The sequence below is a fragment of the Stenella coeruleoalba genome, assembly GCF_951394435.1.
Source record: "Stenella coeruleoalba genome assembly, chromosome: 5".
In the NCBI taxonomy this organism is placed as follows: Eukaryota; Metazoa; Chordata; class Mammalia; order Artiodactyla; family Delphinidae; genus Stenella; species Stenella coeruleoalba.
In genome coordinates, this window is record NC_137150.1 from 2,930,878 (window position 1) to 2,946,998 (window position 16,121).

The window sequence follows — 16,121 nt, forward strand, 5'->3', positions numbered from 1 at the left end:
GACAGTAGGACTGACAGTGAATGGAAATTTCAGGATTTGGTTTGAGCTCAGGGAGAATTCTCAAAGAGTCTGGCAAGTGCTCCCGTGGAACTGGGTTTTTCAAAATGGGATTTATTCCCCCATCACTGGACCTGCAAGAATGGGCATGTGAGCTTTAGACTCACCGAGATCGGGATGTGGATACAGGTGATGCTGTTTCTAGCTGTGCAACTCCAGACAGATTAGTTACCCTGCTAAGTATCCCTCCGCTCCAGTGGGGAAGTGGAAGTCAAATCTATCAGAGTGGTTGGAACCATTCGATGACAAAGGGTATATAAAATGACTATCCCAGTACTAGAGAGGAGAAAGAGCAAAAATTAACTTCTCTGAGTAATTCTCAAAGAGGATGGGCAAGAAAAAGCCTAATTCCTGCCTGTGGATAAGTTCTTCATAATTATGTTTTTGTTTTTTTGTTTTGTTGTTGTTGTTTTGCGGTACGCGGGCCTCTCACTGCTGTGGCCTCTCCCGTTGTGGAGCACAGGCTCTGGACACGCAGGCTCAGCACCCATGGCTCACGGGCCCAGCCACTCTGCGGCATGTGGGATCTTCCCGGACCGGGGCACGAACCCGTGTCCCCTGCATCGGCAGGCGGACTCTCAACCACTGCGCCACCAGGGAAGCCCTATGTTCTTTTTTGACTTAAGAATATTTGAGGCAGCATTCTAGCTTTGTGTGGGAAGTTAGAATAAATGCCTAACTCCAAATATGTACCAGATTTATATTTAAAAAAAAAACTTTTAAAATGCATTAAAAGGTGATATTATGGGATCTTAAAGTTTTTTGTTAATTAATTAATTAATTAATTTTTATGGCTGTGTTGGGTCTTCGTTTCTGTGTGAGGGCTTTCTCTAGTTGTGGCAAGCGGGGGCCACTCTTTATCACGGTGCGCGGGCCTCTCACTGTTGCGGCCTCTCTTGTTGCGGAGCACAAGCTCCAGACGTGCAGGCTCAGCGGCCATGGCTCACGGGCCCAGTTGCTCTGCGGCATGTGGGATCCTCCCAGACCAGGGCTTGAACCCATGTCCCCTGCACTGGCAGGCAGACTCTCAACCACTGCGCCACCAGGGAAGCCCCTAAGTTTTTTTTTTTAAGCATTCTAACCAAAGTATGAATGAACATTATAGAAAATGAAAGGGACTTGAGATGATTCAAAGTGTTTTCAATGAGGAGAAACTTACCCTGCATTTCCATTTAACAGAAGAGGGAATGACGTTGCATTTTCAGGCAGCACTTAATAATGGGAAAGAAAAGTTAACTATACATCAGGTGAAAAGTGATAATGCTAAATAATCACGGGATATAGAGTAGAAGTTAAATGCCTGTGTTTACGATTCTAGAAAGGAACATAGTTTCCAAAGCCCTTTGTAATGGGCTTCTTCAAAGGTCCAAGGGGGTATGAACTGGAGGATATGAGCATTTAGTCCCACGGGAGGTGGGATATTCTTAGCGGCTCCACGGAACAGCTGCATAGTATTTGCTGCAATGTGAATCACGCTTCACTCCCCAAGCGGCGAATTTGTGTGGCACACCTACTACAGCCAGAGCTGCTCCAGGCATTACTGGATGGGAAGGTGGCGTGGACGTGAGGACAGGGGTGTCCCTCCCCTACAAGGACCATAAGCCAGGTTGGGGAATTGAGCACATGCTCCTAGAAGAATGCGTGGTGCAGGCAATGATTTCCCAAGTTGTTGAGAGGAAAGAGGGAAGGTGTGTTGAAGTTGATGACAGCCTTTATAGAGGGCGTGAGAACAGGGCTGAAAATTAGTAGGAGTTTCTGTCTTTCCATCTCAGTAAATGGCAGCTCCAGGCATCTGGATGTTCAGTCCAAAACCCTAGAAGTCATACTTGCTTCCTTTTTCCCTCACCCCGAAATCCAAACTCTCGGCCACCCCTACATCTTCTGCCTCCAGAATACATCCTGAGGCTGCACACTCGCACCATCTCTGCTGCCGTCAGCCTGGGTCAAGCCGCCATCATCCCTCTGAAATGCTTCCATAGTCTGTTAACTGGACTCGCTCTTTCCACTTTGGGCCCAGCCTCGAATCCATTGTCCATAAAGCAGACGGCGTGATGATGTCACCACTGCAATGTAAACTCTTCAGAGGTTTCCCACTGGGCTAAAAATGAGGACTTTGTTCCTCACCGTGGCTGTAGGACACCTGTAGGACATGGCCCAGCTACACAGGTCTCACCCCCGTCCTTCTCCCCTTAGCTCACCATGGTCCAGCCACACTGCCTTCCTGTGATGCTGTGATCCAGTTAGATGCACACCAGAGAAAACAGAATGTGAAAATTACTGAAGGCCATCTAAAGAGATCAGCTCAGAATTAGTAAGGAAGCTGGGTTTTATAATGATTCTGCCACACAAATGTGGGCGTGTAAGTAGAAAATGTCAGCAGCATGGTTTGATTTCAAAGACCTTTTGGGGAAGGCTCCTTTTATATTTCAAAATGTATCTCCCCCACCAGCTTCATTTAATTCTTTCCCAGGCTAATATATTTTATTAAATTCCCACCAAGAAGGACCACCAGTATTTACTATGTGCCAGGTACAGGAGCTCTAAGAAAAAAAGACATTAAAAAAAAAAAAAAGGAAAAAAAGGAAGACATAAAGACCTACCTTGGGCTTGGGCTTCCCTGGTGGCGCAGTGGTTGAGAGTCCGCCTGCCGATGCAGGGGACACGAGTTCGTGCCCCGGTCCGGGAAGATCCCACATGCCGTGGAGCGGCTGGGCCCGTGAGCCATGGCCGCTGAGCCTGCGCGTCTGGAGCCTGTGCTCCGCAACGGGAGAGGCCACAACAGTGAGAGGCCCGCGTACCGCAAAAAAAAAAAAAAGACCTACCTTCTTAGTGCTTTCAGGCCACCAGGGGACACAGACCATCATAACAAAACATAATCACGGTGAAGAGTTTGATGAGAGGCCATGAGAACACAGGGGTAGGATGCCTAACCCTGACTTTGGAGATCAAGGGAAGCTTCCCAGGGGAAATGTCGTTTTAGCTGAGACTTAAAGGAGTGGGTGTGGGGCAGGAGGCAGAGGCAAGTGTTCCAGTGTCCTTGGCAGGGGAAACAGTGCAAGCGAAAGGATGGTATTTAGGGGTGGCATGACACTTTCATGGAAACCAGGAAAGTTCAGCCTGATTGGGACATGACGGGAGGGTAGGGCGTGAGGGGATGGAGAAAAGAGGAACCAGATATTAGAAGTAAGCAGTGGTCTGTGAACAGAAAGCCTTACGAGCCACCAGAAGGTCTTCTGACCGGTCAGTAGCACATGATAGGCTTCAAGCAGTGGGATGGCATGATCTGGTATGCGTTTTAGAAAGCTCACTCCTCTGACAAGGAGGCATCCGGAGGTTGGCAGGCCAACTGAAAGGCTCTTCTATAATCCAGAAGAGAAATGATGTTGGTATGAACCCCCAGAGAGGCAGAAGGAATGGAGAGAATCCGGAAGAGAGATTTAGAAAGGATCCTCTGAAAGACTTGGGGATAAACTTAATGCAAGCGTGCATGAGAAAAGAGTAAAAAGAATGATTCATTGTGTGGAAACCATGGGCAACCTCTCCCAGGCTCCCAGGGGCTAAGACAGGGATACAAGTGTAAAAGGAGCATGGGGAGGAGATGGGGAGAAGTCACTCCAGAGAGTGAGATTCCTTTCCTTTTTTATCTGAGAGCAGGTTTTCTTTGTGGTGTGGGCTCTGTAAATTCTGAAAATCGATGGCTGGAAGAGTTTATGAAAAGGTGGTAAGAGAAGGTACCTTAGAGAATCATTGAATCCTTAATTTCAGGTTCTTCTGTCATTAATATACAATATTAAAGAGAAATATTGAGTCTGCTAGGGAATAGCAAGGTCCTTTCCAAGTCCATTATACTGGGACACGTGTGTTTACATTTCCCATGATGAAGGTGTGCCCAGAATCTTCTCTGCTTTGGACAAAGGTGATTGCAGCCCCTTGGGGAGCAAAAGTATTTCCTCATCCCATCTGGCTTCACATCCCTACAGAAGTCCTCATTTACATTTTGAGTGAGCAAATGTCTGGACTGTGCAGTGTTTTATGAGCTTCGTGGATGTGTGAATGTGGGAGAGACAGACAGACACAGAGAAAGATGACAGTAGATCTGCTTGAGACTCTACCCAATTAAGTTTATTTCTGTGACATCATCACAATTTAGTTGAAGTCCTGTGCATTGTAGGATATTTAGCTGCATCCCTGGCCTCACTAGATGCCAGTAAAGACCTCCCCAGGCCCAAGCATGGCAATTAAACATGCCTCCAGACATCGCCAAATGTCCACGGATGGGGGTGCCAAATGGCCCCAGTTGAGAATCATTGTTCAGAGCATTGGCTCTCAAAACGTTGTGCTCAGACCAGAGCATCCGCATCATGTGAAAACTCATTAAAAGTTGTGGTACATATATATGATGGAATATTACTCAGCCATAAAAAAGAATGAAATAATGCCATTTGCAGCAACATGGATGGACCTAGAGATTATCATACTGAGTGAAGTGAGTCAGACAGAGAAAGACAGATATCATATGATATCACTCATATGTGGAATCTAATTTTAAAATGATATAAATAAACTTATTTATAAAACAGGAAGAGACTCACAGACATAGAAAACAAACTTATGGTTACCAAAGGGCAAAGGGTGGGAGGGATAGATTAGGAGCTTGGTATTAACATATATACAATATTACATATAAAATAGATAACCAACAAGGACCTACTGTGTAACACAGGGAACTCTACTCAATATTCTGTAATAACCTATATGGGAAAAGAATCTGAAAAAGAATGATTACATGTATATGTATAACTGCATCCCTTTGTTGTACACCTGAAACTAACACAACATTGTAAATTAGCTATGGGGGCCAGCGATCTGTGTTTAAGAAGCCGTCAGGTTGATTCTGATCAACACTAAAATTTGAAAAGCACTGCCTTAGAGCAAATGAATGGTCATTAAAGTTTCACCGGAAATAGTTATTTATGTAAAAAAAAATTTTTTTTGGATAAGGGAAGATTTTCTCTCTTCCATTTTTCTTTCCCATTTAAGAAAAGAAGTAAAAATACACATTTTATTTCTGCAAGGCAAAGATTATTGATAAATAGTTCCCTATCAAGGAAAATTCTTATAGGTAGGCAAATAATTTTTAAATCACATGAAAAGTTTGTTACTCTGAACAGAATTTTTTTTCCTTAGTTCACAAAGATCAAATAATAATAGCGTGATTGGGTATCAGATTGACAAAGAGAGATTTTAAATAAGCACATGGAAAAACTTTCTGCAAGTTGAAAGAAATGTGATACAGAACTTCCATTTGGGGCAGCAGGCATGCTGTCTGCCCAGCACCCTACAGCATTTGGAGAGCAAAGGCAGGTGTCTGTGTCAGGGAAACCCTCCCTCTGTTTTCGACACAAAACATTAGATTGGATTTTAAAAATCATTTTATCAGAAAAGGAAATGACGTTCTACTTAAATAATTATTTTTAAAGAGGCAAGTATGCCAAAATAAGGAAGATAAATTTAGTAAGACTTTGTTCATTAATTCATTCTTTTTTTTCATGTATTGATTAGTTCAAAAAATATTTATTGTCGACTGGATAACAGTGAATACGACAAATATTTATTCTCTGACCTCATGGAACTTACTTTTTTTGTAATCAAATGAAACGGACAGAAAGCAAATAATCCAGTAGTTCAAATTTGGGGTTGTACCCTGTTCGTGGATTATGAGATCAATTTAGCTGTTCACAGACAGCTTTCATGATTGTTTCTTTAAGGAACAAACTAGAATGGAATGAAGAAACCATAGTTCTTAAGCGTGTTATTTCATCAAACTGTCATTTCAGTTGTATGTGTATGTGAGGGCATAAATCAAAGTCAAACATTTCTCTTTTTTTTTAATTTATTAGTTTTGGGGGGGTTTTTGGCCACACCCTGCTGCATGCAGGATCTCAGTTCCCCAACCAGGGATCGAACCCGTGCCCCCTGCATTGGGAACACAGAGTCTTAACCACTGGACTGCCAGGGAAGTCCCAAAGTCAAACATTACTTGTTATGAGTTTTCAAAGTTTGAAAAATACTGAAAATTTTAAAATAAATGAAATGATTTCAATTGTAATACATGCTGTGAAAAGGCTAAGGAGCGAAGATAGAAAATCACAAAAAATGCCAAGTGCAGAGAGGTAGTAGCAACATCAGCTGTGTGGTCAGAAATGGTGTCTCTGTTGAAGGACCCTTCCACCTGTACCCAGTGAGGAGAGGGGCCCTGCGGGACACAGGAGACAAGCCTTCCAGACAAAGGAAAGACCAAGTGCAAGTCTTCTGTTGGGGCCTCAGTACCCGGGGTGTGGCAACCTACGTGGCAAAGAAAACAGACAGTTCACCTCCTTCCTCCTTAGGAAGGAAAATTCTAAAACTTCGGGTTGATAGAGTTACAAAAACAAAAGGGAGACATGAACCTAGTCCATAAACACAGATAGGTCTCACTTCAAAGACATGGAAAATCCCCAATTCAAATAACTCGTAGAAAGAAAACATACATTCAGTTAAAATTCAGCAAATATTTATTGAGTTTTTACCATGGGCAAATAATTACACTAAGGTGAATTCGAAGATAAACAAGAGTTTTAAGATGTGAGTGTGAGAGTTTAAATACAAAAGCCAAGGATTATAATTTACCTATTAATAAAACCGTCAGCCATCTCCTTTTCAAGAATATCGATTCCACATGCCTGAAATTTACTTTCCTCTCTTTGGCTTTATAACAAAGACTTCATTCACTCCAGAATAGTCTCTGCCTAATTAGATAACAGAATGGTTTCTGCCTAATTAGATGATCTGCTCTGATATATATTTCAAAAGCTAGGGGTGTTCTGTATCCAGTGGTGATTTTCTATTCTAGGACCTCAAACAAAGCATTGCAACCTAGGACCTCTGTAACACCCTAATCCTGCACCCCAAGGCTCTCCGATTCTTTCATAGAACCCCAAATTCAAAAGCCAGCACTTCGATAGGAATTATGCCTGTGTTTGTAACAAACTTCCTATTGCTGTGCTTCATATGGTCAGCATCTTTATTTATTTATGTATTTATTTTTGGCTGCGTTGGGTCTTCGTTGCTGCGCGTGGGCTTTTTCTAGTTGTGGCGAGCGGGGGCTACTCTTCATTGCGGTGCTCGGGCTTCTCATTGCGGTGGCTTCTCTTGTGGAGTGCGGGCTCTAGAGCGCAGGCTTCATTAGTTGTGGCGCAGGGGCTCAGTTGCTCCGCGGCATGTGGGATCTTCCCGCACCAGGGATGAAACCCGTGTCCCCCGCATTGGCAGGCGGATTCTTAACCACTGTGCCACCAGGTGAGTCCCGATCGGCATTATTTTAATCCCCTCTGTCTCCTTGCCCCTCACTCAGTTCAACTGCCCAAGCTCCTGGACAGTCCTATTAAGCATCATTTACCCTACCTTCCTGCCGACTGTCAGCCTGCAACGTCTTCAAAGCACAACCTCCCACTTTCTTTGCCAGACGAGCAGAATTCACAGAGGCTGCAGCAATGACCACAAAAGCTATTTCTGTAGTTGACAGCATAGACTCATGGTCCTACCTTGACGACAATGGACTGTGGAACCACAGGCCATTGGTGAGTGGTCTGGAAACGCCAGAGACAATATTTATACTTTAGCTCAAAACAACTAGAATCCAAGAAAAACTTGGAGGATACACAGCAAAGTCACAGGGAAATTTGTGAAGGATCCTATAAGCAAATAGTTTAAGACACAGTCATTTGCAGTCATATCAAGAACCTACTCAATGTCCATATTCTTTGAACAAGTATTTGAGAAGCTTCTGGAACACTTTTGAAGAGTTTTCCTAAGGAAATAACTCAGAATTCAGAAACAGATTTTGGATCAGAAATGTTATTTGTGGCATTATTTGTGTTTGAAAATTAACCAAATAGCCTTCAATAGGATAATGTTAAATATATAATGCTATATCTTTTTAGTGGACTATGTAAAGTCATTAAAAGTGCTATTTTTGAAGAGAGGAGAGCATAACAAGATGGTTAATGTTAGAGGGAAAAGAATAAAAATCAGAATTTATGATACAATTTCACCTATATTATATATGCATAGAACATGCAAAACAGATATATAGAAAAACTAGAAAGGAAATAAGAGTTCAGATATCTAGATATACTACTAGTCATTTTTTCTTATACTTTTCAATATTTTTAATATTTTTCTAGAATAGCATATATTCCTTTTAGGTTCTAAACAAATAACCATTAGCTCAAACATTATCATGCTCTTTCTCCAGTAGATGTAAAAATCATTCATGGTTTCAGACAGTATTCAGCATACATATGGCACTGAGTAGGCTATCAAAATTTGCTTGCCGGGCTTCCCTGGTGGCGCAGTGGTTGAGAGTCCGCCTGCCGATGCAGTGGACGCGGGTTCGTGCCCCGGTCTGGGAGAATCCCGCATGCCGCGGAGCGGCTGGGCCCGTGAGCCATGGCCGCTGGGCCTGCGCGTCCGGAGCCTGTGCTCCGCAACGGGAGAGGCCGCAGCAGTGAGAGGCCTGCGTATTGCAAAAAAAAAAAATTTGCTTGCCAACATCCATGAGTATACACTTGTTTAGTTTAATCACAAATTATTGTCAAGTAGTCAAGCAACATGAATGTTTTATAATTTATTGTTGGTTGTACTTATAAAACAATCAAGAACTCTCATAGGAGATTTACTGTGAGGAAAAAGAGTAGGATCTGTAATCATGCTTTGCTTTAAGAAAGTGACCTCTTTTTAGAACCAGATATAATAGGATAATAACCCACTCATAATACATAATGTGCCTCCCTAATTGATTACTAAATTTTGTCAATTAATTGTAGGAAAGTAAAAAGAACTATTTGTATAGTTCAGATAGATTTTAGCTCTCTTTAGAAGTTTTATCAGCTCTTCGAGCCTTGCATGGTTACCAGTTACAAGGTTATATATTATGATCTACAAGATTAACGTGCCAGTTCAGGGACTTTGAGCTATGGACTGGAAGCAGAGGGTTTAAGCCTTAACGAACACTTTGTTTCTTCACTCAACTGTCCGACCATTTGCTTTGCCCTAGATAAAACAAGACCAGCTCTTCTGATCACCTTGAAAACTTGGTGATACGCCCTCCCCCATCCCTAGAGGCCACATTAGTCGTCTACGAGCAGGCACATACTAAGAAGGCATGCACTCCTCTGTTTTGGAGAATTTTCCCCTTGTTCTTCAGCCCCGTTTATAATTTCCGCTTTCAGGGGTTCTGTATTTATGACAACCCAATCATCTTGGCCTGTGTGCTGCTTCTCAGTGTGAGGAACCAGAGCCTTCTGTGGAAGGCTTCTTTGTCAAGGACACCGTTGGCAAGTTCCTGCTACCTTCTGTGGGTGGTCCAGCACAGGTCCGTGATGTGCCAGGAAATTTAGATCCAGGGAGCTCTTATCTATTACAGTGACGAGCCTCCTGGAAATCAGAATTACAGGTAACTAATATTCCTTCTGTGTGCCAAAGTAAACCCCAAGCTCTTAATCCCCACATGACAGGAGTTTTAATATTAAAATGTTTTTTTCTATGTAGCATGTGTAACGATTTGTTAGTCTCTGGGCCAACACAATACAAACATCATTGAAGGGCTTTGATTTTGAAGCACATCTAAATGAACAAAAGGAAGAGGTATGTTATCTATTAGAAAGGACTTTTCAACAGGAGTCCATGGGAGAAGGAGATAGACTCAGATTTCCTGGGAGCCAAATCAGTCTGAGAAAAAAATTCTACGAGGTTGAATAGAAGGAAACAAAGCAGGCTTAAAGCAAGGCAAACCTGATTTTGAATCTTGTATAGAATCGGGTATCCTTGGGCAAGTTCCCTATATTTTCTGGCCCTTTCTTCCCTCATTTAAAAAGAAAAAAAGGAGTACGGGACTTCCCTGGCGGTGCAGTGGTTAAGAATCCACCTGCCAATGCAGGGGACATGGGTTTGATCCCTGGTCCGGGAAGATCCCACATGCTGTGGAACAACTAAGCCCGTGCGCCACAACTACTGAGCCTGTGCTCTAGAGCCCGCGAGCCACAACTACTGAGCCCGCGTGCCACAGCTACTGAAGCCCGCGCTTCTAGAGCCTGTGCTTCGCAACAAGAGAAGCCACCGCAATGAGAAGCCCGCGCAATGCAATTAAACGAAGAGTAGCCCCCACTCACCGCAACTAGAGAAAGCCCACGAGCAGCAACAGACCTAAGGCAGCCAAAAATAAATCAATAAAATAAATAAATTTATTTAAAAAAATGGAGTAGAGTTCCCTGTGCTATACAGTAGGTCCTTGTTGGTTATCTATTTTATATATAGTAGTGTGTATCTGTTAATTCCAGACTCCCAATTTATCGCTCCTCTCACCTTCTCCCTTTGGTAACCATAAGTTTGTTTTCGAAGTCTATGTAATAACCTATATGGGAAAAGAATCTGAAAAAGAATGGATATATGTATATGTATAACTGATCACTTTGCTATATAGCTGAAATTAACACAACATTGTAAATCAACTATAGTCCAATATAAAATAAAAATTAAATTTAAAAACTGGGGTTCATAAGAACTACTTTCCATGGTAGATACAGGAGGAAATAATATAATGTATGTGAAACATCAGGCTTCTGTGGTATGCGTTTCACATACTTCTTCATCTCATTACTAACGTGTATTAAATGCTTCCAACCCATTGTAGTTTGTTCACCCTTACAGGGAAAATATACTTCTTCTCATTTGGTAATTAGAATGCAACATGCATTTGCTCATGTCTACCTTAGTTTGGGATCAATTGCCACCTATAATTCCTACCAATATATAAACAGGTACTAATCCTGATACTTGAACCTTTGACCTTGACCTCACCGGACATGTGAAGCAGAAACCCCAGAACCAGGGAAGAGATTCTGCATGCACGTTCCCACCAGCACTACCATATCCAGCCCACTCTCCATCTGCTCATTCTGACCTCCAGCCCCCTTGTACTCCAAAGAAATGACGTTCCAGGTAATCATAGAGTGAACACCTGGATGTCTCTATACAAAGAACAAATTTGTTATGCAAAAAATACATATTTTGTGGGAGGGGAAAATTGTGGAGAAGGTTTATTATATTATGTTTGGAAGATAGATTGATGTTGGGAAAAAGAAAGGAGAGCAGGTAAATTCAGGAGACACATTCCTGAAGATGAAGCAACTTTTGTAGCCCGTTGTATGTAAAGTGTATGCCAGCTACATCTATGGTAGTGGTTCTCAGAATTTAGCAATTGAGGATCCTGAGTTTCTGATTCAGTAGGTCTGGGGTGTGACCAGATAATTTGTATTTCTAACAAGTTTCCAGATGCTGCTGGCCTAAGAAGCACGCTGTAAAGAACCACTGATCTATATAATTCATATAATGAATTTAGGAGCTTTTCATCTTTTTCATTGGTCTGGAATAGTTTCAATAGCATTGGTATTATCTGTTTTTTAAAAGTTACTTGGAACCCAACTGTGAAATTATTTAATCCTGGTAATTTTTCCCCCTTTTAAATGATAGACTTTTAATCACTGTTTCAATCGCTTTTTATTAAATTTTTTTTTTTACTTCTCGGCTTAGTTATCCTATTTTATTTAAGAAATAATGCATTCCCTCTAGGTTTTCACATCTATGGCAATAGGGTTAAATATAGTACTTTCTTATAATTATTTTAATCTTTTTGTGTGTGTTTCTCTCTTCTCTCCATCCTAATATTTTCCTCTCTTCTTTCCTCAGTCATACTCATGAGATGGTTATATATTTTATGAAAGAACCACTTTTGAATATATTTGTTCTTTCCACGATGTTTGTTTTCATTTCATTTATTTCAGTATTTATCTTTATTAATTTCTTCGTCATGCTTTATTTAGGTTTATTCTTTTTTTCTTCATGGAATTTCTTAGTATGAGTACTATGTTCATTTATTATAAGTCACTTAGTAATGAAGCTATCATAGTTATAAGCTATACATTTTCCTCTGAATATAGCTTTAGCTGTATTCCATTAAGTTTTGGTAGGAAATAGATGGTCTCCTTTGCATTGGTTGTAGACAGTTTATAATTTAAATTTTGCTTTTCTCATTAATCCTAGAGTTATTTTGAAAGTTTTTTTCAAGTAGTTAAGATTGACTAGTTATTGCTTTATTACTTAACATCAATTTTATTTGCTTATGATCTAAGATTATGATCTATTAAAATATCTACTTTTAAAATTAATTTAAAATTGTCTTTTTAGCCTTGTAATTTATATTTTATTAATGTTCCATTATGATGCAAGTTCTGTGCACAAATCTATTAGATTGTGTGGCTTACGTTTTTCAAATCTTTATGTCCTTTCTTATATTTGGGCTTCTACATCAGTTCTGAAAGTTCCCAAATCATTTCCTAAAACCAACACAACTTTTCTTTCAAAACCTGATAAACAAAATACAGACCAAAAAAATGGACCAATTTTCACTTACACATGTAGGTGCAAACTCCTTTATAAAATATTACCAAGTAAAATCCAAAGGCATCTCGAAAGAATAATACACTATGACCAAGAAGGACTTGTTCCTAGAATATAAAGATGGTTAAAAATAAGGCAATTTATCAAAATAATTTGTCTCATCATTAAGTTAAAGGAAGGAAAAAAGATAGTAACAATACATGTGGAAAAGGCATTTGTAAAGTTAAGCCCTTTTAAATAAAAAACCTTAATTGCTTTCTTTTTCAGTTTTACTTAAATGTGGTAAAGACTGTCCACCAAAAACTAACAACAAAATTCCAGATGGTGAAATTCTGAGGTTCTTCATATTAAAATCAGACCTAAGAGAGCGTACCAGTGATCTATAGTCACAATAATGCTGTAACACAAACAACTACCAAACCTCATGGACGTATAATAATGACCATGTCAGTAGCTCACAGTGGTGGGGATCAGGGGATCTGAGCTGGGCTTGCGAGCACATCCGTGGTCAGGTACCAGTCAGCTAGGCAGCTCTGGGCCCCCGACTGGGCTTGCTCACGTATCGGGGGCTGGCTGGCTGGGAACTGATGTAGGATGGCCTCTGCTAGAACAATTGGGGAAAGTTTGCTCTGCACGTGTTCTCCCCTTCCAGCCGTCTAGGGCAGGCACACTCTCGTGGTAGTGACACAGGAGCAGAAGCAAGCCCGAAGTCAGAAGTACTTTTCAGGCCTCTGCTTGCATCCTATTTGCTAACATCCCATGGACCTACACGCTCATGCGGCTCAGCCTAGACTCAGAGTGTGAGGGCCCTGCAAGGTTTCGTGGCAGAGGGCATGGATACAGGGATAACTGAGACCGTCTTTGCAGTCGTCTACAGACAGGGATCCCTGCTTCCACTAATATGATTCATCATCATTTCCGAGGTTCCAGTGAATTTAGTGGGAAAAGGAATATTTAGTGTAGGTCACGCAACCAGAAAAGTAATATTATCCTTTTTTGTTGATGATGTGTTTGTATACCTACAAACGTCAAGGGACTCCAGGAAAAAACTGCTACAATGAGGAATGATATTTGACAAGGTGATTGGATTAAAAATAAATGTAGATGCATAGCACAGAGAACTATATTCAATATCCTATGATAAACCATAAAGGAAAAGAATATTAAAAAAAAGTGTATATATGTATAACTGAGTCACTTTGTTGTACAGCAGAAATTAACACAATATTGTACATCAATTATACTTCAGTAACAAGTAAATAAATGTAGAAAGATCAGTAAGTCTTCTTTTTTAACATTCATTCAACAAATATTTATTGAACTGAATGAATGCCACGCACTTGCTGGGGAGGGGAAATCTCCCGTCTCTACCCTCTTGAGTTCTGGCGACCTGGACTTATCATAAAATCGACACAAGAGAGATGAACAGGAGAAAAAGAAATTTAAATTCATGCACATGGAGGTCTCATAGAAATGAGACCTAAGAAGTGGCCAAAGCAGGCAGCTTTTGTATTTTTTTAGACAAAGAAGCAATACCTTTGTGAACAATCGACAGGACAAAGAAACTTGGGCTTTGGGTGCTTAATTACTGAAGACTGTAAACAGAGTTTGTGCTTGAGATAGTAAATTCGAGAAGTAGCAAGGTTTATTTACACGGGCTTCTCAGCTCCAAATTCCCCATCTCTGCTCAGTAGGTTGTCCTCCCTCCAGATTCAGGAACCTGGCACCTTTCATATGAGTGCTTTATTTGCTGCTTTCAGAAAGTCAGAAAGGAGGGTCAGAGTGTTCTTCTTACGCTGGCCATTTCGTAAGTAACTTTAATTCAAAATAATCAATGTGCCAATGAGGCACATTTGGGGGAGGGCTGCCCTGGGCGCCAACAGTCCCTGGAGATGTAGTAGCAAAGGAAAGAGAGAAAATACTTTTCCTCACGGGGCTGACATTTTAGTTGGTGGAAATGGAAAATAAACCACAAATGAGTAAATAGTAAGTCAGATGGTGACAAGTGCTGTGGAGAAAAATTAAAAGCCAGAGAAGAAGTACAGTAAATACATAGCAGGCAGGGTGGGTGACGGGCAGTGGTGTGCTCTTTCCTATGGGGTGACGAGGGGAGGCCTCCCTGATACAAATAAATTGGCATCTGGGCAGAGACTTGAGGTCCCGGAGGACACCTGCCTTGCAGAGACCTGGGACCAGCACATTCTGGTCAAAGGAAACAGCACCAGCCAGGGCCTTGAGACAGGGCTGTGTTTGGTGTACTTTATTTATAAGAGCTATCCGTTACAAATGGAGAAGTAATTGTCGCCCTATTGTACAACACACTGTACAGTACTTAGGATTGAACTTTAATGAGAAGTACTAATTTTGAAGAACAGAAAACAGTATCTGCAAAAACCTAAGAAAACTTTTTAAAACAAATAAAAACAGAGGAGGCAAACTTGCCTACGAAATACTTGAAGGGATTGTGATCAAGACAACATGATATTGGCAAAGGAATAAACAAATCGATCAGTACAACAGGTCGGAGAGTCTATCTAGAACCAAAGCTCTACTCCTACTTGCTAACATATTCAAAAGTAAATTATCGATGGAATAAACAACAAAGTCCTACTGTATAGCACAGGGAACTATATTCAATATCTTGCAATAAAATATCATGGGAAAGAATATGAAGAAGAATATATATATACCTATATATGTATAATATTATATAGAACTGAATCGCTTTGCAGTTCACCTGAAACTAACACATTATAAATAGCTATGAGTTATTATAGATGGATAAATGTACATTCAAAGAGTAAATTAGAGATGGATAAAGGCACACATTTTTAAACTGAGCAGTAAATATGTATTCGTTTTCTACTGCTGCCATGACAAATCATCACTAACCTAGTGGCTTAAGGAAAACAAATTTTGTGCTTAACGGTTCTGTAGGGAAAAGTCTGACATGGGTCTCCAGGGCTAAGGTATCAGCTGGGTTGTATTCCTTTCTGGAGGCTCTGAGGGACCATCCATTTCCTCCCCATTCCCAAGGTTTGTCCACATTCCTTGGCTTGTAGCCCCCTTCCTCCTTCTTCAAAGGCAGCAGTATTGCATCTCTCTTGACAGTTCTTCCACAGTCACATCTCGCTCTTACCACACCTAGAAAAGGAGCTCCCCCTTAAGGACTCTCATGACTACATTGGTCCCACCTGGAGAATCCAGGCTACTGTCCCCATCTCAAGTCCTATATGTTTAATCACACCTGTAAAGTCCGTTTTGTCATGGAAGGTAGCATCGTCACAGGTTCCAGGGATGAGGTGATGGACGTCTTTGGGGACCGTCTTTGTGCCAACCACAAACATTTTAAAGGAGAATATTTTTATAACCCAGATGTCAGAGAAATGTTTACAATCAATAAGACGCTAACACTGTACCATGTAATTTGTTTTAATCATGTGACCCAACATGCCATAAACAGACTCAACAGACATAAGCTAGATGTATTACAACCTGTGGCAGAGAAAGGGTCAATGTCTTGCATTTTTACAGCGTTCATCAGAATTGATAGAAAAAAACAACTT

At 41.0% G+C, this 16,121-nt stretch overlaps 1 protein-coding gene across 6 annotated transcripts in view; it reads left to right on the top strand.

Annotated features, from left to right (window-relative positions):
• Positions 1 to 16,121, top strand: part of THRB (thyroid hormone receptor beta) — a 392,434-nt gene that overhangs the window by 192,052 nt on the left and 184,261 nt on the right. The window contains exon 1 of one of the 6 annotated variants that reach the window (XM_079923066.1): positions 9,488 to 9,553. The exons of the other annotated variants lie outside the window; for them this stretch is intronic. The gene's annotated coding sequence lies outside the window, so the exon portion shown is untranslated. Of the gene's footprint in view, positions 1 to 9,487; positions 9,554 to 16,121 lie in introns of those variants that run through there. 6 annotated transcript variants of the gene reach the window in all.